Source organism: Aphelocoma coerulescens, chromosome 26, assembly GCF_041296385.1.
Source record: "Aphelocoma coerulescens isolate FSJ_1873_10779 chromosome 26, UR_Acoe_1.0, whole genome shotgun sequence".
Lineage (NCBI taxonomy): Eukaryota > Metazoa > Chordata > Aves > Passeriformes > Corvidae > Aphelocoma > Aphelocoma coerulescens.
Genome location: NC_091039.1, coordinates 6,958,521 through 6,982,729, shown reverse-complemented (window position 1 = coordinate 6,982,729; position 24,209 = coordinate 6,958,521). Strand labels below are relative to the sequence as shown.

At 54.5% G+C, this 24,209-nt stretch overlaps 1 protein-coding gene across 4 annotated transcripts in view; it reads left to right on the top strand.

Annotated features, from left to right (window-relative positions):
• Window positions 1-20,782: 20,782 nt before the first annotated feature.
• Window positions 20,783-24,209, top strand: part of PLXNA2 (plexin A2) — a 140,026-nt gene continuing 136,599 nt past the window's right edge. For 2 of the 4 annotated variants that reach the window (XM_068995557.1, XM_068995554.1), the window contains exon 1: window positions 20,783-20,957. The gene's annotated coding sequence lies outside the window, so the exon portion shown is untranslated. The other 2 variants (XM_068995555.1, XM_068995556.1) reach the window with 2 other exon arrangements.

Below are 24,209 nucleotides of genomic sequence, written 5' to 3'. Positions count from 1 at the left end.
ACAAATTGGTGCCACAAAGAAAAGCTCAGCCTGGGAACCCACAGGGGTGTAACACTGATGCTGAATTAATTACAGGCTGATGAGCTCCATAAATACACCATGCTCTGATCATCTATCTGAAACATCTCATCTGGACTATAATTAGTAGATAAGAGACTTTAATCTTTCCTTTCTTCACGTTTGTTTGTACCTGTTTACGGGTTTAATTAAAACTAAAGCAGTTTAAAATAAATGATCAGAAAGGAAGAGTGATGAAGAGGAGAAAAGAAGTGGGAGAGCAGAGGAAGGTGGGGATGGGGGGAGGGCTCTGCCCAAACCCTGGCTGCGTTTGCCTTGGCTTTGATGAGCCATCAGGTAAAATTCAACACCACAGACTCATCTCTGCATCAGGACTGGGCTCTCTCTGGATCAACAGGAAAGGGTTTAAACTGAGGTTTCTGAGCAGAAGAGGTTGGACATGAATCTGAACTGCTGCACAAGCCAGAAAAAAAGGATTTTTTGTGGTGTTGCAACAGCTGATCTGCTCCAAGATCTGCTCCCAGACTGACACTGCCCAGAGCTGAGCGTCTGGGTGAAATTAATGAATGAAGTGGGGGGATACTGCAGATGGAGCAGGCTGTACCCGGCTCCTGTGCGCTCTTGGCAGGGAACTCTTGCTGGTGAGGTTTCCGTGTGATTAAACACAGCCTCAGCAGCAGACCCAGCTCTCCAAGCAGGAAGGGGAGATCCGCACCAGAGCTGCAGATTCTGGAGGGGAGAACTCTGTGAGGTTTTTCCCCCTTTTGCCACCCCTCCCTGCCAGCAGCACCAGCAGAGCACGAACCATCCAAGGGTTGCTGCCTCGGGGCCCGACCCTCCGCTGGCACCGATATCCACGGATTGCCCCAGCCAGGGGGGCTTGGGGGGGTCTGCTGGGAGCTCCCTGGGATGTGCAGCAGATTCCAGAGGCACTGCAGGCGGGGGGGCTGGAAGTGAGACCCCAGAGCAGCTGAGCAGCAGCCCCAGGGTGAGCATCAGCCCTGTGTGGTGCTGTGCTCCTCACTCTCTGATCGAGGACGGTGCCACCAAGGCAAGATCTGCTCAGTCTGGGCACTCATTTACGGGGATTTATAGGGAACCAGAGCCAGGGAGATAAAAGCCCCTTCCCGGTGTTATCCCTGCTCCCTCCCAGAGACTCCCCTGGTGGAGCCTGGTCATCTGTCAGCCCTGCCGAGCTCCCAGGGGAATGGAGCTGAATTATGTAAATGTTAGGGATCGCCATTCGAAACGTTTCAGTGCTCACTTCATTCCTTTGTCCCTGAAGAGTATGGTTTGATAAAACAAAATTGCTCTTAATTAACCACCTGCCCTGTCCGAATGGGACAACTCTGGATGGCAGGGGCAGGCTGGAGCAGCGAGCTTGGTTTTTAAAATAAAGCAGAAAAAAATGAAATTAGAAAGGAATAGCCTTTAAAACAATTAACCAGGTTCTGCCCTCTTCTGCACTAATGACTCTGGGCTCCGCTACCCACTGGCTCCTGACATCTTCCCTGGCAAACTGGGGCAGTGCTCAGCCAAGTGCCAAACTTCAGGATTAAAATGCAGCAGAAGGAAAATGAAATATTGGTTTCCCTTCTCACATCCAGCCCCAATCTGCCTTTGAAGAAAGTGAGCCGCATAAAAAATGGATGAAAAGGTTCCTTGGGAAATTGCAGCATTTGCCCACAGCGGAGGCTGAGGTTTGGGGACAGACCGACAAAAGTTACTCAGGTGCTTGGAGGGCTTTGCCAGCTCCCTGTGTGAACCTGGGGAAGCTTCAGGTGCCACCTAAGGAAGGTAAAATCACCGGTGTCTGTTGTTCCAGACCTTCGCTACAAAGCCCTGGGAGGAGGCAGAGCAGGCTCCTGTCGCTGCCTCGGTGCTGGGAGCGCTCAGCTCTGCCAGCCAAGGCTGCCTCCTGTGCTGGCTGTGTCGAACAGCTCTTCTTCCCCAAAATCCCGTGAGCTGGAACCTCTGCTCCAGGCTGGAGCGTGTGGGCTGTGGGACAGCAGTGCTGGGAGCAGCATCTTGTTCCAGCCAGCGCTGCTGGGCTGGGCTGGGCTGGCAGCCAGGCCCCGGGAACATCCACACCCCTCTCTGGGAAACGTGAGCAGGCTCAGCCTTTGCAGGTTGGTTTTTCAAAGGATGGAGCCTTTTCTCTGCTGTGTACTCCTACAGGGCTTGGAGAGAAACTGCCTGTGTCTGGCAGAGAGGGGTACACGGGAGTCGCTCACCTTCCGAGCTTTAAAGGGGATTCAGTTATCTGTCCTCTGACCTCAGCGTCTGAGGCAGCAGAGAAAGCCTCCATCTGGGAATAGAACTGCATCATTCTTCCTGCTGCAGGGTCCTCTGCCTTGCCCTTTTTATTGTCTGAGATCTTGTTCAAATCCTGCCTCTCTCACATATGATCTGCTTCTGCTTTGCTGGAGTCAGGCAGAAGTAAAACCAAACAGAGCTCTGCTCCCAGCTGCTGGTTCCTGCACACCCCTCACCTTCTCCCTGCAGCGACTCCCAGCCCTTCCCCTTTCCCAGTGAGTGCCCAGGTGATGCTGTGGGGCTGCCCCAAAGGGGTGCTCCTGGATGCCCCTCCTGTGCAGAGACTGGTGCTGAGCAGGGGCACGATGTGGCCACACCTCAGCAGAGACAGGATCAGTGCAGGGTTTGGAGGGTTCACATTTTTATGTGAATTATCATGAAATAACGGTATTTTACAAAAATTCAGGGGGAAAAAACAATCACATTTTCTTCTGTCCATAGCTGGAACTCCATGGAGCAAAATCTCTGTGATCTATGAAATTCCAGGTGCTGGGCTTACAGGTCATGAACCAGATTAGGAACTGCTGTGGCCTGGACTGGATTTAATGCATAATAGTTCCTATTAATGAAGAATTGTTTGTACCCGTGCTCCCCTCACACACTTCCCAAAGTCAGTTGTAAGTTTTTTGCTTAGTTTTGCATAACTGGAGAAACTTCAGCCGTGCAAAGCTGCTGGGGCAGGCAGGGAGCTTTGCTTCCGTGCTCAGACTGCTCCTGGAAGTGATTGATCTTGTTTAGGTATTGGCACCCAGCTCCCCTTCCCGCTGGCAGCAGCACACGCTGTTTTCCAGGCTATTTTCCATATTAGAGAAGGAGGGAGATGGTGCTGAAATGAGTTTGTTCTGTGCTTGAATGTCTCTAAAAACCACACCACCGCCGTTGGCTCAGCAGTTTGTTTCAGGCTTGGATTTAAACCTCTCCCGGGTGGTTTGGGGTCAGGTGAGATCCCTGGGAGTGTGTGCACACCAGTGCCATCCCCACCTGGGGAAGATGCTCACCCTGAGGCCCACGAGAGTCAGGAATGGGAGCAGAAATGGGATTGGCAGCTCCTGTACCTGGGGATTCCTGCGGTCAGACACACAACGTCAGCTCCGGGCTCTGCCCCTTTGGGGATGGTTTCACCTGGGCTGAGACCCCTGAGGAGAACTGGGCTGCTTGCTGGTGGGAAATGCAGGATTCTCCTGGGTTAAATCGGAGTCAGGGCTGCAGAGATTCCACAGCAATTCCAACAAGTTCAGTCTTCTGTTTATCACAGATTTAGTGGATAAAAGGTGACAGTCACCAAGACTTTGGGGTGTGTGTTACTAACACAAGGACTTAGGCCATCAGCGCTGTCACCCATCCCTGCCTGGCCCTGCTGACTCCTCATCCAGCTGTTCCCTTTCCAGCTCCATCCTGCTGCAGACATTCACATCCAAGAGATGCAATCAATGCCCGGATTTCAACGCTGGAGGCATTCCCTACAGAAATCCCCTGCTCAGTCAATTAGCAGGACTGCATTTCATATTACTTAAAATCTATTCTCCTGGAAGGCAGGAGATTCCAGCATCTCCATCTATATTTGCTGGGATTATTGCTTAAAGGTGGCTTAGCTGCTAAGCCACTGCTGCAAAAGCTCCATTAAGTTCTTTCCTTGTTGTACATGGGAGCTGGAAGGATTTCAGGGCAGCAGGTCGGCTGCAGAAACCTGACACCCATTCTTCCAGCAATTAAACTTTGCAAAGTAAACTCTGTGGATTTCATTAAGGAAATGGAGCCATCAGCACTGGGAATACCGTTTATGAATATTTCCTTGTAATGGCCAAGCGAGCATGTTGACAGGATGAGTTATTAGCCATATTTACACGCAGCTGTTAAAAAGCCAGTGTGGAGGTTCCAGCTGTATTTTCCCCCCTTTTTATGCAGGGTTTATAGCAGTTATCCTTTGAACAGCCAGCTTGATTGGCTTTCCTGCGAGGAGAGGTAAGCTTGATTAATATATTCCTCCTCCCCAGGCCGGCAGTCACAGGGAGGGAGCAGTCTGTCTGTCTGTCTGTCTGTCTGTCTGTGCAGCTCACTCGAGGAGCAAACCCAAGGGCAGACAAGCAGCTCCCAGCCTACACGTGTTTAATTACAGGCATTGCGTACTTCTGATGCAGGGATCAATAAGTTTGAGCCTTTTCCCCAGTCTGGCTGATTTTTCATGGAATTTTTTCCCTTTGCCGTGGGAAATGAGAGGTCGTTGGTGGGAGTTGGACGCTGGGGGACAGGGTTTGGGTCCTGGTGACACCGGGAAGGGTCTGGCAGGGTTCACCAGCTGATCCTCCACGTTTATAGGGACAGGCAGGAAAGAATTAAACCCAAGATGTTGCGCCTTGAGGACCTGTGAATTCTGTTCCTGAACGTCTTGGAAGTCACAGGAAATGTGAATCCTGTGGCACTGGATACAAGCACAGAATATGCCATGAGATTACTGCCAGCACTTCCAGCCCTGTCTCCTGCCCGTGTCCCCTCCTGCTGTCCCTTGCTGCCCCAATCCTCCACCTCTCCCTCAAGGAAGCAGGTGGAACAGCTCGGCTGGAGAGGCCCTGGCACTGCACCCCAAGAGCTGTGGGACCGTGGTGTCCATGGCCTTGACCTGGAATTCCTGGGCCGCTTCCCGCAGCCAGATTCCCACGGATCCCAGCCAGCCCCAGCAGCTCCTCTCTTCTCCCTGTGACGAGACGCCATGTGGGGAGCTCCTTGTGTTGTTTCCATCTGACTGCAGCAGCATCTGCTGCTGATAAAGCTGCTAGGAAGGGGAGAGGAGCAGCCCCAGCCCGTGAGAGGGACCCTGGCGGGTCCTGGCTGGTGACAATTCCCTGGAACAATCATCACCCACCTCGGTGCTCAAAATTCTGACCCAAATGCCAGCACCCTCAGCCACGTGCTGGGATCCAGCTCTATTTCCCAAGGCAGAGCAGCATCTCGTGGAGCTCCCAGAGCGCTTAAGTGTGAGTGTTTTCCCTTTGGGGTTCCAGGGCTCCCCTTCCATCCACTGAAATCCCTCCCAGCCATTTCCCTCACTCCTTCAGAGCCAGTTTCTCCAGGGAAGGGATGGTGGAGAAACGGAGCCCTTGGAACAAGCTCAGTGTTTTAATGATGGATTTGCTCAGGTCTCTTCTCACATGGTCTGAAGTTGGGTCTCCAATCTCCTCCCCCAGCTCCAGCAGGGACCCCTTGGCTGTGCAGGAGGAACATTGTTCCTGAGGCACAGGAGATCATCATGGAAAACAAGCTGTGCAAATTCTCTGTGTTTCTCTCCATAGGTTTTACAAATCTATTTCAAACAGAACCAGTGTGAAGCCAGCCCTGTTTTTGTGTGTTGAAGAGAATTTTGGGTCTCTCTAAGCTAAATCCATGAAAGGAATCGAGTACTTTTAAAGAAGGTTTTAAAGTTAATTAAGAAATGGAAGTGTGTGGTTCTAAGGAACTTAGACTTGGTATAACACCCATATATAACACTCCTGTTTCCCGAGGAGATCCAGTGGAAGGACACATTCCCTCTCTGAGGTGCTTAGGTTGGTGAGAAACCCATTTGTAAGGAAAATTGACTCTGGAAACAGCTGAGAGAGAGCGGCTGCTTGTTCTAAAGTCCCTGCCAAGTGATTGATTCAGTCCGTGGGTTCATCAGATCATTGCTCCCAATATTATCATTTTGCTTATTTATTTTATAGAGGATCAATATGATAAATATTGCAGCACTGTGGGAGTGCCAGGGAGACGATTCCTGGGGTGGTGAGGGGCTCTCTGCAGCCTCCTCCGTGTGCCCCATGAAGCAGAAAAGCAATTCAGTCACACTAAAGGCTACAGATGAGGCTGGATGTTCGCTGCAATAAATGCAAATGATCTGAATTCATTTCGCTGGTAAGAGGAGAAGAGAAAGGGGGAAAAAAAATTAAAGCTAAAGATGTTGCAGATCAAGGAATTCAACTTTAAGCAGACGCAGAATTAACATAAAAGAAAACAAAGCAATAAAGAGAGGGGGAAAATAGATTTCACTAAAATAATCTGGTTTAATGAACAGGCTGTGATTTATTTCTGAAGTACCTCTCTGTGGTGGTGGTTTTCCCGCCCTGGCTTTTTTAGAGCATGTACAATGGGGTTCTGGCCCTGCTGCAATCAGTCTGCTGCGAACAGCTTGTAGATATTTGGCTGTGCACTGGCCCATGAGAGCAAATCGTCCTCCCTCACCCTCAAAGACTTTCTTTTCCCGTTCCTTTCTGAGGTGACAAACGGCTCCCTTTCCTTTTGTTCTCCAGCGTTGAGCACATTCAGCTTTTCTGGCTCTGCTTTATTATTTTTGTTTAGATTTGTTAATGACTCGTGCTCCTTTGTGTGCGGGCATGGGGCTGGGGACTCTCCTGCTTCTCATTCACCTGGGTGAATCCCAGCTGGGATCCTCCCATGGATGTTCACGGCAGCGCCTTGGGGGGATTCTTGCAAAGCCTCTTCAGCAGGAGGGAAGCTCCCCCATGTCCATGGGCAGTGCTGGAACAGCCGAGCGGGCACCAGGAGCTCGCACGTTTGGTGTCCAGCACCACAGCAGGAATAAAGGATAAAATAATCTTAAAATGAGACACTCAAATTTATGGATAGCCTGCCCAAGTCACTTCTTGTTTAAATTTAGTTTGAATTACTTCTAGGCCGAGGAGTTCTGCAAAGCAAAGGGAAGAGAGGGAAGGGTCACATCCTCGTGGAAAACCCTCTGGTGCCTCCTTCAAGGGTGTGAGGGCTCCTGGAGCTGCCAAGGGCTCTGCTGGCCTGGGAATCGCCCCACCTGACAGAGAAATGGGCCCCAAGGCTTGGGTTTGGATTGGCCACGAGTAACCTGAGATGACTAAAGCCCTGCAACGCCACAGGAACTGGAGCCTGAGGATGCTGCAGCACGGAGGAATTCGGGGGTGTTGATCAGATCTGCCAGACTGGCACATTTGGGTTCCCCCTGCCCTTTCTTCCTCTCCCTGAGCTGAACCTCCGGCCCAAGGAACACCAGAAATCATGGAAGAGAAAAATACCAGCATTCCTAATTGGAAACAGCCTCTTCCTTTTGTCTGGGCTGGGTATATTTAACTGGTCCAGTTCCGCTGCCAGAACACACTTGCCAAGGAAAACTTCCCCATTTAAACCTTCCACTCATCTAAAGAAGGAGAGAGGAGCTGGAAATAGGTCCTGGCAGAGCCATGGAGGGGTTGGAACTGGGAGAAATAATCCACTTGGTCTCCTTTTCTTGTGATCCAGTCCTTCCCTATCAGTTTGAAACCTGGGATGCTTTTCCTGGTGCACACAGGGCAGCACACGGGGATGGCCCCGGTGTCAGTCACGGCCAGAGGGTGACTCGGGGGGTTGGACAGGAGTTCTGGTCTTTTTTTATTCCTCAGGATGTGCTTTTGTCTTTCTTAATACCCTGGGACTTCATCCCAGATCCCAATCACCAAGGGCACACTGCCCACCAGGCTGGCACCAGGGAGGTGCCATCGCCACCACCCTGAGAGGCCTTTTGGGAGGAGAAAATGGAGCTTTTGGGCCTTCTTTTGTCAGAAGGAAACTTGTTAGAAGCAGAGCAGTTTGCCAAGTCCCAGCAGCTCACTGGAGACACCTGTGACACCTCTGGGGTGTCACTGGAGGAAATCCAACGTTTTCCCCTGGTTTTGGGGGAAGCTGCAGTGGAGCTCCCTGGTTTGGGGCCAGGGGTTTGTCCCCGGCAGGAGCTGGGACTCCACACTGGGCTGGGTTCATTCACCTGCCCCAGACCTGGGCACTTGGGATCAGCATCAGAAAGGCTCCCCCAGACCCCTCCAGACCCCACAGAGGGCAGTCAGTGGCATCTGCAGGGCTGGCAGCTCCTTAATTAGGGGAATGCAAATGGGCTGCGAGGGAGAAGGTGCCAGTGAAAGGAAAAGCAGCTCATGAAAGGGAGCACAGACAAGAACGGGGAAATTATTCACAGAGCCCTAAAGTTTACTTCTAAGAGGTCTTTTTTTCTTTTTTTTTTTTTTTTCAATTTCATATATTTGCCTTGATCATTTGAGAGAAAAGATCCGTCCACAGACAGATCTCCAAAGAGATTATGATTTTTTTCAGCGTTGCTGTTGCTTTAATCCGTGGTCTCTTTAGACAGGGAATGTCTAATTGGTGCACTGGTGAAATCAAATGTTTAAATAGATTGAATGGCAGACTTTTTCCCTCTGTTGTGACATTAATCCCCCAATATTCCAGGGCCCCTTGCTGGGTATTGAGGCAAAGAAAGGAGCCAGAGGAGGTCCCTCTCTGTACATCTGTGAGGTGAAAACTCCCTGGGTGCACTCACCACACATGATCCAATACATCAATTAAACCCAGGACCTTGCTGCAATCAGCACTCGCACACATTAAATAAATCTCTCCATATGATCCACATTTCCCTAGCCCAGGGCAGCCTCTCCTCAGAGGAGCTGTGGTGGGCCAGGGCAGGAGAGGGGAGCCCAGACAGTGCCTGGGCTCCAGCAGAACTTCTCCCAGCAGGGATGGAACCGAGGTTTCCTCTCTCTGATCCCGTGGGCACTGAGAAAGCTGCAAGGAGGTGCTGGAGAAGCAGGTGAGATGGAAATTCAGGGGTAAATGAAAGGGCTGGTGCTCTCAAAGTTTTCTTCTTTTGCTGTTTTTATCCTTTAACAGCCTCTGTTCTTTGTGATTGTATCAAAACTGATAATGGTGTTTAAAATGAGCTTGTATCTGTTCTGCCTTTCTCTGGTATTGGCTGAGTTACCTGAAGAGAAGGAGTTTTATAAACTTCTGGGTTTGTGTTTGACTGGGAGCATCCCCCTCCCTTTCCTGACAAAGCTCCCAAGCAATCCTGAAGAGAGTCTGGAGCGATAAGCAGGCTGCAGCTCCGCATTCCTCCAGCGCTCACAAAACACTTTGCAGAATTTGCAGCAGCAGATTAACACTGCCAGACCCACAAATCAAAGGATTTCCAGTTCCACCCCCCTCCCACCTATTATGCAGGGGGGAAAAAAAATCTCCATCTCCTCAGACAAGAGGGAAAAAAGAGATGAAATTAGGGTTTAAAATCATTTAGGTTTGCATTTCATTCCGTTTGGCATTGTCAGTGATACACAGTGCCTACAGAAGAATTAGAAAGATTATTGTGGAATAAAAGGCAGAGCCACGGCGTGTTTGACAATATGCTCTGTATTTTACCTTCATTAGGACAGGGAGCTTGAAATACTCATTTCTTTATGATGAAGGAACTAAAGATTTCCAATGAGCGCAGAGCAGGGAGCGGGCAGGGGAGATTTATTGCTAAAGCAGCTTCTGAATCACAGCAAGCACCTGAACTGAATTGTGGAGACGCTTCTCCCCCAAGACACCCCTTCAGTGAGCCGGGAAAGGGGGAGCCCTGCAGGTGGAATTCAGCCAGTCCTGGGGACATTCAGGTGCAGAGATTCTGGAAACCACAGCTGGAGCCCTGGTAAAGCCTCCCTTTGGACACCCATCCCTCCCAACGGGACAGCCGTGTCACCACGGGCCCTGCTGCATTGGGGATCTTTGTGCAGGTCCTGCCATGGGTTGTAGGACACCAAAAGCAGCCCCAGGAACAGCCTGGGATGGAGGTGGTGGGAATTGGGACCATGGTGATCATCAGCAGCTTGGAATAACGCTGGAGATGCGCCTTGGGCATGTCTGGAGTTCCGAGCACTGAAGACTTTTCCCTGTTACTGGAACAAACCCAGATGGGAAATCTTTGCAGGCTGCCCCAAGCACTGTGGGCTGGGTTGTGGCTGTGTCATTAGTGAGTAATTAATGACATGGACAAACCCACAGGCCCCTGGCTGCAGCTGCTTCAGCCACTGAACAGCAGCGAGGGGGAGAGGGAGCAGGCACAGCTGGGGCTGGGGGCAGCTCAGGAGTCACCCACGAGCAGGGAATGTCCCCTCCCGGCTGGGGAACGTGCCCCTATCCATGGACACGCGGGGGACTCGTGTCAGAGCAGGATTTGTCCCTTAGGAAATCTTGAAGCTGGAAATTCTCAGTGGGGCAGGGCAGGGGAGTTCGTGTCAAAGGCTGTGTGGACGCTCCTTCATTAGGGACCAGTAATTGACTCCAGGGGCTGTAATTCCTTACCCCCTTTGATCCCAGTCCCGGGCTGGAGGGGGACCCTGAGCATCCCTGGGAGGCTCCAGCAGAGCAGCTCCTGGCCTCAGGCGCCGCTTCAGCAGCTGGAGGGGCCCCGCTGGGGGCCGGGGCGGCACAGCTGGAGCGGGGTCAGCAGCTGGGGTGGGGAACACTTCCAAAAGCCATGGATGGATGCCCAGTCCCACGGCCTGGTTCTGGGGGAGGACTCGGCTCCCTGCTCTCAGCACCTGTGCCCAGCTCTGTGTGGTGGCCCTGGGCTCACAGGTCCCTTTGGGGACACTTCTGAGCACAGATGGGTTTCAGAGTGGCACCAGAGGGCCACAAGGAGCTGACAGCCTCTTCAGGTGACCTTTCTTTGGCCACTTGGCTGGGCTTGTGACCGAGACAGGAACCTCTCCCTGCTCCTGGCAGGGACACATCCTGGAGTGGGGAAACACAAGGATGAGGCAGAATATTTATTTCAAAAAGGAGTGGGAGCGGTGTGCAGAGCTTGGGTCACACTGAGGAGCCAAAGGAAGGAGAGGAGAAGGTGACCCGGTCACTCCTGGGAACGGGCCAGAATGGCCAAAGTTTTCATGTTGTATTTGATTTTTTAACATCACTAAAAGTTACTGGTATTTTTTTTTTTCAGGGTTATTTTTGTGCTCTCCTCTGTATGATCCCTTTTCTTTCAGCTCTAAGCTGTGGGAAGATGATTAAAAATGGCACATTGTCTGCACCTGGAATTCCTGACACAGCCTTGGCACAGGCAATTGTGTTCCTGACAGTAACAAGACACTCTGGAACTCGGATTTGGAGACTTTCTGTTCTCCTGCCCTTGCACTTAATGAACCCAGAGTTTGTTTTAGAAGAAAAAGCCGGAGTTAATTTCAGCTCAGTTCAAACCAGGGGATCCAGAGGCAGGAGCCGAAGCTTGGAGTTATGAGAAAATCCGAGGAGAGGAAAGGATAAGGAGTGCTAGGAAAAGAAAAATCCTTTTTATTTCCCAAGAAGGCATTATGAGCAGGAGAGAGAGAGAAAAAAATCGCTTGACAAGGTTCTTCTAAAGAGGAAGAATAGTGTAAAGTGCTGGTTAAATTCCCATTGATCCTTCACTCAGCTTCCCATATACATGTGGGTTTGACTATTTGATACTTCCTTTCACTGTCATAAGTAATAACTGAGGGGAAACAATCATTTCTAAATAACGGCCTATGAATCTTCTATTGTAGTGATTAGTGCCGAATAATTATTGGCTGCGCCGGCTTTGTGCCTGGCTGGATGGCAGCGGGAGCTGTCGGCGCTGACGGGCGGCGCCTACAGACGGTGCCTATAGACGGTGCCTATAGATGGTGCCTATAGATGGTGCCTATGGATGGTGCCTATAGATGGTGCCTATAGATGGGGCCTATAGACGGTGCCTATAGACGGTGCCTATAGGCGGTGCCTATAGACGGTGCCTATAGACGGTGCCTATGGATGGTGCCTATAGACGGTGCCTATAGACGGTGCCTATAGACGGTGCCTATAGACGGTGCCTATGGACCGTGCCTATAGACGGTGCCTATAGACAGTGCCTATAGACGGTGCCTATGGATGGTGCCTATGGATGGTGCCTATAAACGGTGCCTATAGACGGTGCCTATAGGTGGTGGCTATAGATGGTGCCTATAGGTGGTGCCTATGGACCGTGCCTATAGACGGTGCCTATAGGTGGTGGCTATAGATGGTGCCTATAGACGGTGCCTATAGACGGTGCCTACAGACGGTGCCTATGGATGGTGCCTATAGACGGTGCCTATAGACGGCGCCTATAGATGGGGCCTATAGACGGTGCCTATAGACGGTGCCTATAGACGGCGCCTATAGATGGTGCTCTTGGCCTCGCTCAGCGCCGGCAGCCGCTCGGCGCCGCCGATCCGCCGCCTGGACGCGCCGCCCGTGTCCGGAGCGCTCCCAGAAAAGCGGGGGAAAGGCTCTTTTCCACCCCGCTGTGGTTGTCAGGGAAGAGCTGGCTCTGTTTCATTGCCCTGGGAATGGCTGATTTCGCGTCCTGCGCCTCCGCGGGCACCAAGGGAAGTGCCCGAGGCGGTGTCGGAAGCCGCGATACCCAGGACTTTCAGGGGATGTGCAGCTCTGGGTGGTGGGAGGGTTCAAAGGCTCCTGCAGCAGACAGATTCGTGACCCCCGCGCTCTGAACCGAGGCGTTTATCAAAGATACGGACTGAGGGAAGCTGTGATACACGGGCTCCAAACAGAGCCTGATCTGTCCCTGCTGCTTTGCTTCCCCAGCTGCTTGAACACTGCTTTGGCACCTGCAGCCCCTCAGAAAAGGGGTGCTGGGGTGATCCCTGGGTCACGAAATAGGGATAAGGAGTTCATGCCGAGGGTTCAGAGATGGATTTATAGCCCATCTCCCCTGCTTGGCCAGCAGCTGTTGGGCTCCTTGTTTCTTCTCCAAAGCTCTGCGTGCCTGTGTCGGTGCCCCTGCTGCCAAGGAAGTGGCCACTGGCACCCAGGTGGCACTGCAGGCTGGTCCAAGGGCCTGTTCTGTCCCCGGATTTGGGGACAGGAGAAGGGAATGCCAGGCATGGGCCAGGACCTGCTCTCCTGGCTGTTAAATTCCCGTCTCCACATGGTGGTACCGTGAGGGTGTGTAAAGGCTGTGCAGAGGTTGTGTGGAGCTCTGTGGCCACAGGACTGCATCCGTGTGTCCGTCTCTGTCCGTCTGTCACCAGCAATGCTGTAATTAGCTGGAAACAGACTCACACAGGAGCACAATCGACCATCAATAAACAATAACCAGAAGGCAGCATGCAGACGCAGATGGGCCTGCAAAGAGGAGAGGAAGAGTTGCTGAGACACTCTGCCCTGCCCTGCAAGGCTTCTGCACGAGGAGGAACTGCATTAGAGGGATGTGCATTTAGCCAAAGATGGGTTTGCAATGGGATTTGGTTCCATTTGCGGGAATGTGGAATGCAGGAGCTGCTCTGGGAACAGAATGGGAAAGAGAAAAGCTTGCTCGGGAACCAATGCTGCCATCCACTGAGTGCCTTCTGCTTCCTCTCCTGAGCTGAGCAGCTGCAGCTTGGGGATCTCTCCAGGCTGTCAAACCTCAGCTATGGAGCTGCAGCGAGGTCGAGGGGACCCTTTTTGTGGGAGTGGGCGCTTGGCTGTGCAGGGAGCTGTGCCCGTGCTCCACTCAGGGCTCTGCAGGGGCTGCGGGACAGGACGGTGACTGTGCTGGGATGGGGAGAACACAGACAAACCAACCTGTGGCTTTCTCCCCGAGGAGGGGGCAGTGCAGGGCTGGTTATAACCCCCAGGGCAGGGGGAAGGGTGGGACCTGGATCTGCACAGTGGGATGCAAAGGCACTCCCTGCTGGGCCCCTCATGAGGGGTCCCTGAATCCTCTACAGGGGGCAAACAGCAAAACCAACAGCAACTGTGGCTTTTTCCTCCCAAAACTGCTCTTTCAGGGTCTCGCTAGCGTGCACCAGGCAGGGAAGATGTGGCAAGGCCACTTTTGTGGCCGTGGTGACAGCAGTGAGGGTGACACGGGCTGGGCTGCAGGGGAACTGTAAGAGGAGATCGGGTTGGTTTGGTCACTGGGGTTCGTTGTAGAGGAGGCCCAGGATGATGGTTCTGATTTTCTCTTGTGACTATTCCAATGTATAATAGAAAAATGGTTAAAAAATTCCTGACAACAAGACCTGGCAAACAGCAATCCGTCATGGTATTGATCCCCTCCACAGGTTGCACTCTTCGGAATCATTCCCACGCCCCTGGCTGGGTCAGGGTCAGCCAGACCCTGGTGCTCCTGGCTTTTAGGAGCAGAATGTCCTGCTGTGGCACTGGGACTGGCTTTTCCTCCCTGATTCCAGACGTTCCCAGCTCTTGTGAGCTGCTGCAGGTGACCAGTGAGGCTCGGGGTGTTTGAAGATGCTCCTCACTCTGGGCACCCTGCAGCTTCCAGGTGTTTATCCCTGTGCTGAGGCAACAGGAGAGGCCTGGTGGTGGCCCTGTGGTTGAACTACTCAACCCCAAGGAGGAATCTCCTGGTTCCTCCTGGTTCCCAGCTGTAGGTGGGCACAGGGTGCCCTGTCCCAGCTGGCCATGGCCACTGTGGTTGGGTTCTGGCAGCTTTTGGCAGGAGGTGTGGGGGTCGGTGGCTTCAGGGGCATTGCAGCACATGCCCAGCTCTAGCTCTGCTGGAGGTGACCCGGCCTTGGCACAAAACCAGGCCGTCAGCCCCTTCCAGAGACGGGGAAACTGAGGAATGGAGAGCTCAGGTGTCGCTCCTGCCACCAGAACTGGGGGCAAGGGGTGCGCAGGGGCTCAGAGCTGGGGACAGAAACCAACAGCCCCATTCCGCTCCCTGCAGCCCCGCCGAGGTGGGACAGCTGCGGGGGCAGGTGCGCGGCTTTATGGGGACAGCTGTGCCGGGGCCGGGACGCGCAGCCCCGCGCGGTGAGGCTGCCCCGGGCCGCTCTGGGGCTTTGTTCCAGCGCGGAGCCGCTCCCCCGGCACCGGTTCCGCTGCGCTCTGCGGGGACAGGGGGGCGCAGGTGAGGAGGGGAGGGGGTGCCGAGCCCCGCTGCCGGCGCCGAGGCTGGGGAAGGGTTAACGCGGGGAGCGGGGGCGGCGCGGGGGCGGGCGCGGAGCGGCGCGGGGAGCGCGCCCGGGCGCGGGGCTGGCGCGGAGCGGGGAGCGCGCCCGGGCTGGCGGCGGGCGGATGCCGGGGCGGGCGCAGCGCAGCCGAGCCGCGCTCGCCGCACTCGGGCAGCGGCTGCGGAGGCGATGAGAGGCCGGCGGGGCTGAGCCGAGCCGAGCCGCGCCGCGCCGGGGGAGGCGGAGGGGCTGCGGGCAGCGGCGGCCGCCCGGCCCCGGATTTCCATGGTGCCGGGGGCCGCCTGCATCCCCCCGCCCTGAGCCGGGAGGCGGGCGGCACCGGAGCGGCGAGGGCTGGTGAGTGGCGGCGGATGGCGAGGGGCTGCTGCCCGCCGGGGCGCGGGGGGTCCCCGGGGTGGGGGCTCCGCTGGGCAGCTGCCGCCGGAGGATGCGGGGAGGAGGCTCGGGATCGTGGTCGCCGTGCCGCCCGCAGCTGCCCGAGCCGGGTGGCACCGGGGGCTGCGGGTGGCACCGGGGGCTGCAGAGCGCGGGGTGGTGCTCGGCGGCCCCGGCCCCGCCGCCGCGCCGGTCCCAGCCGTGCCCGCGGAGCTGCGCGGGGGTGCCGGGGGAGCCTGGGGAAGTGATGGAGGAACCCCTCCGACTGCCCGGTTCCAGGGAATCCAGCTCCTGCTCCCTCCCCGAGCCCGCTCCGCGTTCCCATTAGACATCGCTGTTTCCTCGTTAATTCTGCGGCCGCTCGGTACCGCTCAGTCACGGTCTGGAGCCGATGCAGCGGGATAAACTCATCTCCATGAAAAGTTCCTGCTAGCAAGGAGGCGCTTTTTGGAAAACACCCCTGAATCTTAGGGGAAAAGACATAAAATCGCCACCAAAACTTTCCTAAATACCCGCAAGAGCCTTTTTGGAAGGTGATGAGGGGAGAGATGCCGAATGCACTTGTGCTCCCTTGAGGCAAATCCCAACTCCTGGGTGATGGTCCCGGTTTCCGCAGCCCCGGAGCTGTCGGATGGGTGTCGGTGACAGCCGAGGCTGCTCTGTGTGAGCTGTCCTCGCCGGTTGTGACCTCCGTTTAACCTGGCACGGTCAGGCATTCCCGGCTTTGTCTCCATTCACGCTATGGCCAATACTCGCACGTTCCTGGAGGTGAAGTGAGTGATGTTCAATTAATCTGTGTTCTAAGGGGTATCAGAAAGTCAATAGGTTAATTTTAAGCGAGGTGAATAGTAAAGTGGTAGAGGGAAAAAAAAATCCCCTGTGCGCCTGTGAGCTGCAGCTGAGGCTGGGAGGTGAGGGAACGTGAAGTTCTCGGAGTGCCATGATGTGAAACCACCGCTCAAAGGCTGCTCCTGCTCTTTGCTGAGCACTTGATGCTTCGCTGGTGGCTTCAGTGTGCTTGACAGACCTCAGCTGAGCTGGGGACATGGTCCTGTCCCTCCTGCTCTGGATGGCTTCATTGATAACGGTGTCTAAAGTGAAATGAGATGACCTACTTACAGCTGAGGGACAGATGCCTCACAAGAATCTGTGCCATCCTCGGAACAGATGTTTGGCTTTTTACCTTTAACACAGGGGTGTTAGATCCTTTAGAACTCAGTGGGGCTTTTTTGGTCTTTATTGCTGTCCTTTTGCCATTTGTTGTCACTTCGAGGACCCTCAAAGCCCAAATGTGGTATTTTGGGGTGGTGCAGGGGACCAGATAAAGCAGCTTTGATTTGCGAGGCTTGGTGTGAGCAGTGAGGGACGTGACCCAACAGTGCCAGTTGAGAAATGGCTTATCTGGCAAGGCAGTCATCCCCCCCAACTCTTCTAACCCCATCCCCAGCGCTTGTTGCAAGAAGATAAAGTAACCCAATTTACTCCTTATTGTCTTTATGGTGTTGTTTGATGTAATTAATTGTGGAGTTTCCCCCCGGCTCAGAACAAGTTGGTGCGGTGGAAGCAGGTAACAGATGCTGCATAAGATCTGCACATAATCCACCAATATGATGGAAGCAGCTTTTCCCATGCTCTTCCCATGCTCTGCCCTGTTCTTTGCATTAACCCTGAGCTTCCCCTGCTTCCCGGCAGAAGGGAACTCCAGCTGGATGCAAGAGGGAAGCTGCAGACGCAGGCTGGCTGCGGGAGCCCGGAGAAGGAAGGGGTGACTGCTCCTGCCCTGTGCTCTTTAACTCTCCTCAGCAAATTGCATTAGGACGTGACAAATTGGCTCGCAAAGCAGCTAAATGGAAATGACATTTGGAGCAGTTTGCTGGGCAGACCCCGTGGAGTCTCGGGGAAATGTGCGGTTTGCAGGCTCTTCCCGACATCTCCCATTTAGGTACCGCCACGAGGCTTTCCAGAACTTACTTCGGGAACTCCTGTTGCAGCTAAATGTGGGAATCTCGAGCATGCCTGGGAAAGGTTGCCCAAAAGCTAGGGCAGATGTAGGTGCAGACTGTCTCATGCCGTGGGCAGCTGAGATGAGGAGCTGAACTGGGAGAGAAAGCAAAGCCGATATTTAGAAATTGCGTGAGTGGTGAGAAGCTGAAGGTGGGAAGCTGGGCTGGCTGCTGGGTGCCAACGTGACGCTCTGCTGGGGGAGCAGAGGCACCTTTGTTCACCGAGGGGTGATCTGGGGGAGCAGGGGCACCTTTGTTAACCAAGGGGTGATCTCCTGGGGGAGCAGGGGTATCTTTGTTCACTGAGGGGTGATCTCCTGGGGGAGCAGGGGTATCTTTGTTCACCAAGGGGTGATCTCCTGGGGGAGCAGGGGCACCTTTGTTCACTGGGGCAGGTTTGTGGCTCTCGGAGAAGGGACTGCGCCGCATCCCGACAGGAACGTGTGCACCTGCCTCTCTCATCCCGCCTCTCCGAGCACATCCGTGGCTGCTCGAACACGGCAGTGATCAAGCTGTTTTAATTGGCCCCTTTGCAGCCTGAACAATAAATATGTAATGGGGGAGAGTGCCCCCCTGTTCCTCACGGCGCTCAGCCTGTCATTTTTGACGGGGCAGCGCGTGCTCTCCGCTCTCCCCATCCCCGCGCTCGGGCTCCGCTCCCCTCACTTCCACCCTGTGCAAACCGCGCTCCCCCATCTGCCTTTGGCATCCTTAGAAGGGGGGGGGAACCTGAAAAAAGATGAACCTGAGCATGCAGTGCTCCTGAGACAGGCCCCTTCACATTTCTAAACACTCTTGATTATTCAGCTAATCTTTATTTCATGGGCCTGTTACAAGAAACACAAACGGGGGAGAAAGTAGAAGGCGGTGACACATTTAAAATACACAAGAAAAGTGCTGGCAGGAATATAATCGTTCTTCTTCCAGCAATATGAAATATTTATGGGCCTAAGTTGTGGCAAGATTCTCTGCCTCCCCTCCCACCTAACTCCGAAATGTTTTTCCCGGTACAACAGGAACTGGGGGCACTGGTGGTGCTGCCAGCAGTGCCCTGTGTCCCCCCCCGGCTGTCTGCAGGGCAGGGGCACCCAGCTGGCCGGGCACAGCGTCCGTCTGTCCGTCCCCGTGGAAGGGAGGGGAAGGGAAGGGAGGAGCGGAGCGCTGGCCAAGCTGCCCGGCTCAAACGGGAGCAGAGCTGTTACAGTCTGTTAACTCGAAATAATTCAGCAGCGTCCCCTCGGCGAGCTGTGAAAAGCCCCCTTTGAGGTGCCCGTGTTGTGGAGGAGCCGCTGCTCCCCCAGGGCATTCTGCTATTAATTCATTAGATCTGAGGGTTTCTTCTCTCGTCCCCCCTCTTTTCTGTTCCCCACCCCCCTCCCTGGCAATTCAAACAGTGATGAATGGACAAAAATCCCTCAAGGGAAACATTTTTTCACTTAGTTACAAAGATTTCATGGCTAATTAGAGTAAATGTGGTTTTTAGAGTGTTAATCTCTTAACCAGCTTGGCTGGGAGGCCACCGCCACAACAGCAAAGGGGAGGGCAGGGGGAGCCAAGGCGGAAAAGGTGCTCCCAACTCCTGCCGGGGGCTGGATCTGAAGGAGCTGAAGTGTCGGTGTCAGCCGGAGCATCCCTGGGGATCCTCGGCCGCGCTCGCTGGGTGCCACCTCCCTCCCCGGGCAGGGCGAGGGCACAGCGAGACTCGCCGGCGTTCGGTCCGAGGAGGCCACGAGCTCTTTGTGCGCCCGAGCGGGGAGCCGGGGATGAAAAGCGAAGCGGCAACAAAAGCAGAATTGAGCGCGCTGTCCTTGGGCCCGTGCTCAGAGCCGCTCTCTGCAGTGGAAATAAATGGATTTACTGCGGGGTGGCGCCGGCAGGGACACGGGCTGGGGGAGCCCCGCGGGGTCCCCACGTGCTGCTGTGTCACAGGGTGGCCCTGCCACCTCCAACCCCTGTCCTGCGGGGAGTGCCCGGTGACACACGCGGGCCAGGTGGCCCCTTATGGCCAGAGGTGTTTGGCTGATGGAAGTCATCTCTTTTTGCTGCTGTGAAGGGGATTTATCCTCATGTTTGCAGTGTTTCTCTTTCCTCCGTTCTCCCCGCCTGTGCTGCCTCCCTGGCATCCACGTTGCAGCCTGGCTTTGGATTTACCTCCAATGGGAAAAATGGCAAAACGCGCCGAGAACTCCTGAGCCTGCTCCCCGTGGCAGCCCAGCACCCACCCTGAGCCCCACGGCCAGCACAGAGAGAGCTGGGGGAGATTGGGGGTAGGATGTGGGCTTGAAATTCCTCCTCATCCCACTAGAGGGGATCCTCTGGATCCAACTAAAAACCGAACACAAACCCAGCCAGGAGCAAAGCCGCGCTGAGCTGCGGCCTCTGGCTGGTGGCGATGGGGGCACGGGGTACAGGGGCTGGAAATCTGACCTGGGGCTTTGCTGACCGCAGCACCGGAGGGGGGACAGGAGGTTTTTGGTGCTTTTTTGACATTCCGGGTGATCCAGGCTGGCTGTGGCTGTGTCCCCACTCCTTGCCCGTGGAAAGGTGGCTCCTCTGCCCGCTGCGCCCCAGCGGAGCTGCTCGGGTGGGGCGAGGCTGCTCCAGCAGCACCTTCCCAAGGAAGCACAAGTTTCCCAAGCACACGAGTGCAACACGTGTCAGTGGTGGACCTGGTGTGCTGCGTGCTCCCCGCCGCGCTGGAGTGGGAATTCTGCTCCGTCCGTGCGGCTCGGAGGGGCTGGGTGCCGGGATGCTGCGTGGGGGGAGCTGCCAGGGATGGGGCGCTGGCAAAGAGGAGCCCTCCCCTCCTTATCAGAGAGAGCCCATCTCATGTTTGTCCCTGTAATCTCAGCTTGTGTTTGGCTGAAATCGACCTGGGAGGTGGGGATGGGGGGAGTGAGAAGCGAGATAAATGTATCCTACTAGGAAAATTTAATCCAGCTTTGCCTGGGCTAAAATTGCATTCAGAGCAGGAGATAAAAGGCATCGGAGTCACGTTATAAAAAAGTCCAGGTGATCTCCGAAGGCACAGGGAGAGTGAGCCTGGGAGAGCCCTGCTGAAGCCCAGGAGAGCCTTTCAGAGCTCCTGCCTGTCCAGCCATTCCCAGCTGGAGCCTGGGAGCCCATCCCCAGCCCCATAAGGGGTCTGAGGGTCCTGCCCCAGCCAGGCCCTGGCTCTCCGGAGCCGGCTCCGTGCTGTGCTTGGTGTCACAGCAGCCTCCCAGGCAGGAACGTCCCTCGCAGCCCTTTTCCTGCTCCGGCACCATTTCCCCACTTCATAAAAGTGAAAGGTGACGTCTGAGTAAATATTGCCCTGACCTCTCACCTCTCCGCCTCCCGCTGCCGCCGCTGCCTCCCCAGGGCTCCTCTGCGCGGCCCCGGGGCTGTGCCGGGGGTTGGGGGCTCCGTGGGGCCTCAGGGCTGGAGCTCCAGCCTGGTGTCTCACGGCTGGAGCTGGACGGGAAGGGCAGGGTCCGGCCTGGCTGCCGCTCCGAGCGCGGTGAGTGGGTGTTGGGTCAGCGGTGGCGTGAGCTCTCCCTGTGAGTGTGACGGCCACCAACACCGTCCGTGTGTCACAGCCCAGCCACGTCCTGGGGGGAGCACAGGGAGGTGCTGCTCTGTGGGAACCCACACCAGGAATAATCCGTGTGAGCAGGAGAGTGTTTGGAGAAGGGGGCACAGGTAGGGAGGGCTGAGCGTGGGCCCAGCCGCTGACCCTCTGTGTGGCCTGGAGGGGCTGGCAGGGCTCTCCAAGGGCTGGACCAGCGGCTCCCACCTGCCCTGGCTTTGACTTGTGCATGGGGATCAGCAGTGGGAATGCTGGGGGTGTGGGGGAAGCCCTTGGGGATGCACAGGCAAATCTTATCCCATTTTCCTACTGAAGGGGTGGTGGATGGAAGAGCGACTGTCCTTGGAGAGCCATTCCCGGTGTGTCCCAGGACAGGCTGAAGCAAACGGCTCGTTTTCCTTGCTGCTCCCGTCTGCCTCTGACAGCATTTCCACACCAGCAGTTTAACCCCTGCAGTGTCAGGCTCCGGAGCCCTGTGTCCCTGCCCCGTGTCTGGGAAGCCGCAGGCAGCGGGGAAAACAGGAAAGCTGTGGGGCAGCGCTGGCTCTGCCGCCGGCTCCTGACGCGCGCCGGGGAGGAAGCGCGGCCACCGCGGCCCTGCAGCCGCCGTCACTCCCTGACTCAGCGTGGAAGAAGTTCCTCCTGTCATTTCCAGGCTCAGCCAGCCTGGGAACAGGTTCCTCCCAGGGAGATTCGTGTGCAGTTCTTCCTCCGTGGCGGTTCTGTCATCGGGTGGGAGCCCGCGGTGACCCCTCGTGTGCACACCGGTCCTGCTGGAGGGCACTGGGCATCCAGCAAGAGAAGGGCAGAAATCTGGAGGTGTTTTCTAGGTGCTCCTGAATCACCCTGCTTTGGTTTGTTCACCTGGGAATGAGCTTCCAAAAAGTGAGTTTGTGCTCCGAGCCTTTGAGGTTAATACTTGGACAACGCTTAAAATTAGGCTTTGAGTTGTTTGGATTTGTGTCTCGATTTCTGGGCTCTCAGAGTTTGCCTTGGCAGGGTTTTCCTTCGAGCCCAAAGTGGCGATTTCCCCCTCGGAATGAGAGCTGAGGTTCTGGGAACTGGCAGTTGGGAAAGCTGTGGTGAATGGCAGTGTGTTGGTAGCAGGGTTAAACCCCCAGGTGACGGTACTGAAATGGGCATTTTCTCTCTTTTTGGGGAATATTTACACATAGCAGAGCTCAGGGGCTGGGTGCTTGCCCAGGTAGCCAAATCTGAGGGGTTCACGTGTGGCCAGCTCGTGTGAAGAGCTTTGTTCCCCGTGGCTGGGCAGATTTATTGGTGTCAGAGCAGAGGAACGGGGAGTTGGCTGCGGAACAGGGATGTTACAGTTCAACTCCATAAAACACGCCGGCTGTCTCCTCTACTCAGTCATTTGCCAAGTCCCCAAAAAGTCGCAGTGACAGGAGCAGAGGATGGAGCTCTGCTCTCATGATCGTATTTCCTGTCTTTGCTGGCTTATGTCACAGCCTGGAATGTTATTTAAACAACAACAAAAAAAAGCCTGTGAATTTCCTTTTGATTTTTAATGGAAGTGTGAAGAGGTGGGGAGGAAAAGGGAGCGTGCTGGAGGTTTCCTAACTGCCTTGATTTTTCTTATGCTTAAAATTTGTCATTTCACAGGTTTGAAATCTGCACTGGAGTTAAAACATAGAACCATGGGATGGTTTGGGTTGAAAAGGACCTTTAAGGTCCCTTCCCTGGCAGTGTCCAAGGCCAGGCTGGACGGGGCTTGGAGCACCCTGGGACAATGGGAGATGTCCCTGCCCATGGCAGGGGTGGGACAAGATGAGCTTTAAGGTCTCTTCCAACCCAAACCATTCTGGAATCCTATGATAAACCCAGAGTAAGCAAATTGACAGTAAGAGCTTTTCAAAGTCCACCTTAGAATGAGAAACGCTTTTGTGTTTGCCTTAAACGTCCAAAAATCCTGACCTTTGCCATCTGCCCCTCTGGATTTCCAAATCAATTTAGCATCAGAGGCGTCATCCGTTGTGTGACTGGAGCTGGGAGGGCCAGATGGAAAAACATCCCCAGCAATTTGCTTGGCTGGGAGATGCTGTGGCAGAAAAAGGGGCACTGCAGGATCCTTCTGTCCTGGCTGTGAAGTTTTCTCTGCAGTTCTCAAGGAGTTAATTCCAGCAGCTGCGAGGACGAGCTCTGTCCTGGAGTGTTTGGCTCCACTGGCAGCTGAGGAGCCTCGTGGAGCAGAATTGTGTTAAAAGCCTGCTCAGTGGTGACAGGTTCAGACTGCCTTTAAAAATCTCATAGCAACCGAGGAGCTCGGGCCAAACTTGCCGAGTTCACGGGGAGAGAGAGGCAGCAGCCCCCGTGCTTGTCCCCCGGGCCATAATGAGGTGCTGCCACAAGGGCTTGTGTAACTCTGCTTTTCAGGGCAGGAATCGTGTGACAGGGACAAGTTCTGTGTGACAGGGACAAGTCGGTCCCATCGGTTCCACCAGATGAATTCCCTGGAGTCGAGGTGGCCGCGGCTTGTGCTGGGCTCAGCGGTGCCAGGACAAATTCCCAGAGAGAAACAAAAGCAGAGGCTCTTGTAAGGACTTCCAAGGGTGTTGTGTAACTTGTTTTAAATAAAAAATAAAAGATAAAAATAAGGCCAGCCCAGGGTGCTGGGTCACTGGGAGGTTTGGCCTCAGGAGGGACAGGCTGGGCGGGATTGCGCTGACTTTGCAGAAGGGGTTCTTCACTTCTGAGTGTGAATTCAGCAACCTGTGTTGGGTTTTTAACCATTCACTGCCTCACAGACTGGTGCCAATGAGCTCTGTGTCACTGAAATGAGATTTAATTGACTTTTAATAAAGGAGTGGTCTCCCTGGGGGTGAGTCCTGCTGGCACAGGGCTCTGGGCAGCTCGCCTGCCCTACCAGAACCTGCTCATGCCCTCTGAGCTGCAAAGATCTATTGGAAACCAGACAATTTTGGCTTAATTTCCTTCTCCTCCCAAGATTTTAATAAAAGCATTATTTTTGTCACAAACTGTGCAAATGTTAACATGAGAAGAAGCAGAATTTAGGCTCTTTTTTTCATCTCTGCAAATTCCTGCTTCATTCTCTGCAAATTCCCATTATAAACATGACACTTGGGCAGATTATCTACTTTAGCCATCGTGTTACTGAAGGGGATATCCTATTAATTTCCTTGTCATTTAGTTTGTTCTCATCCA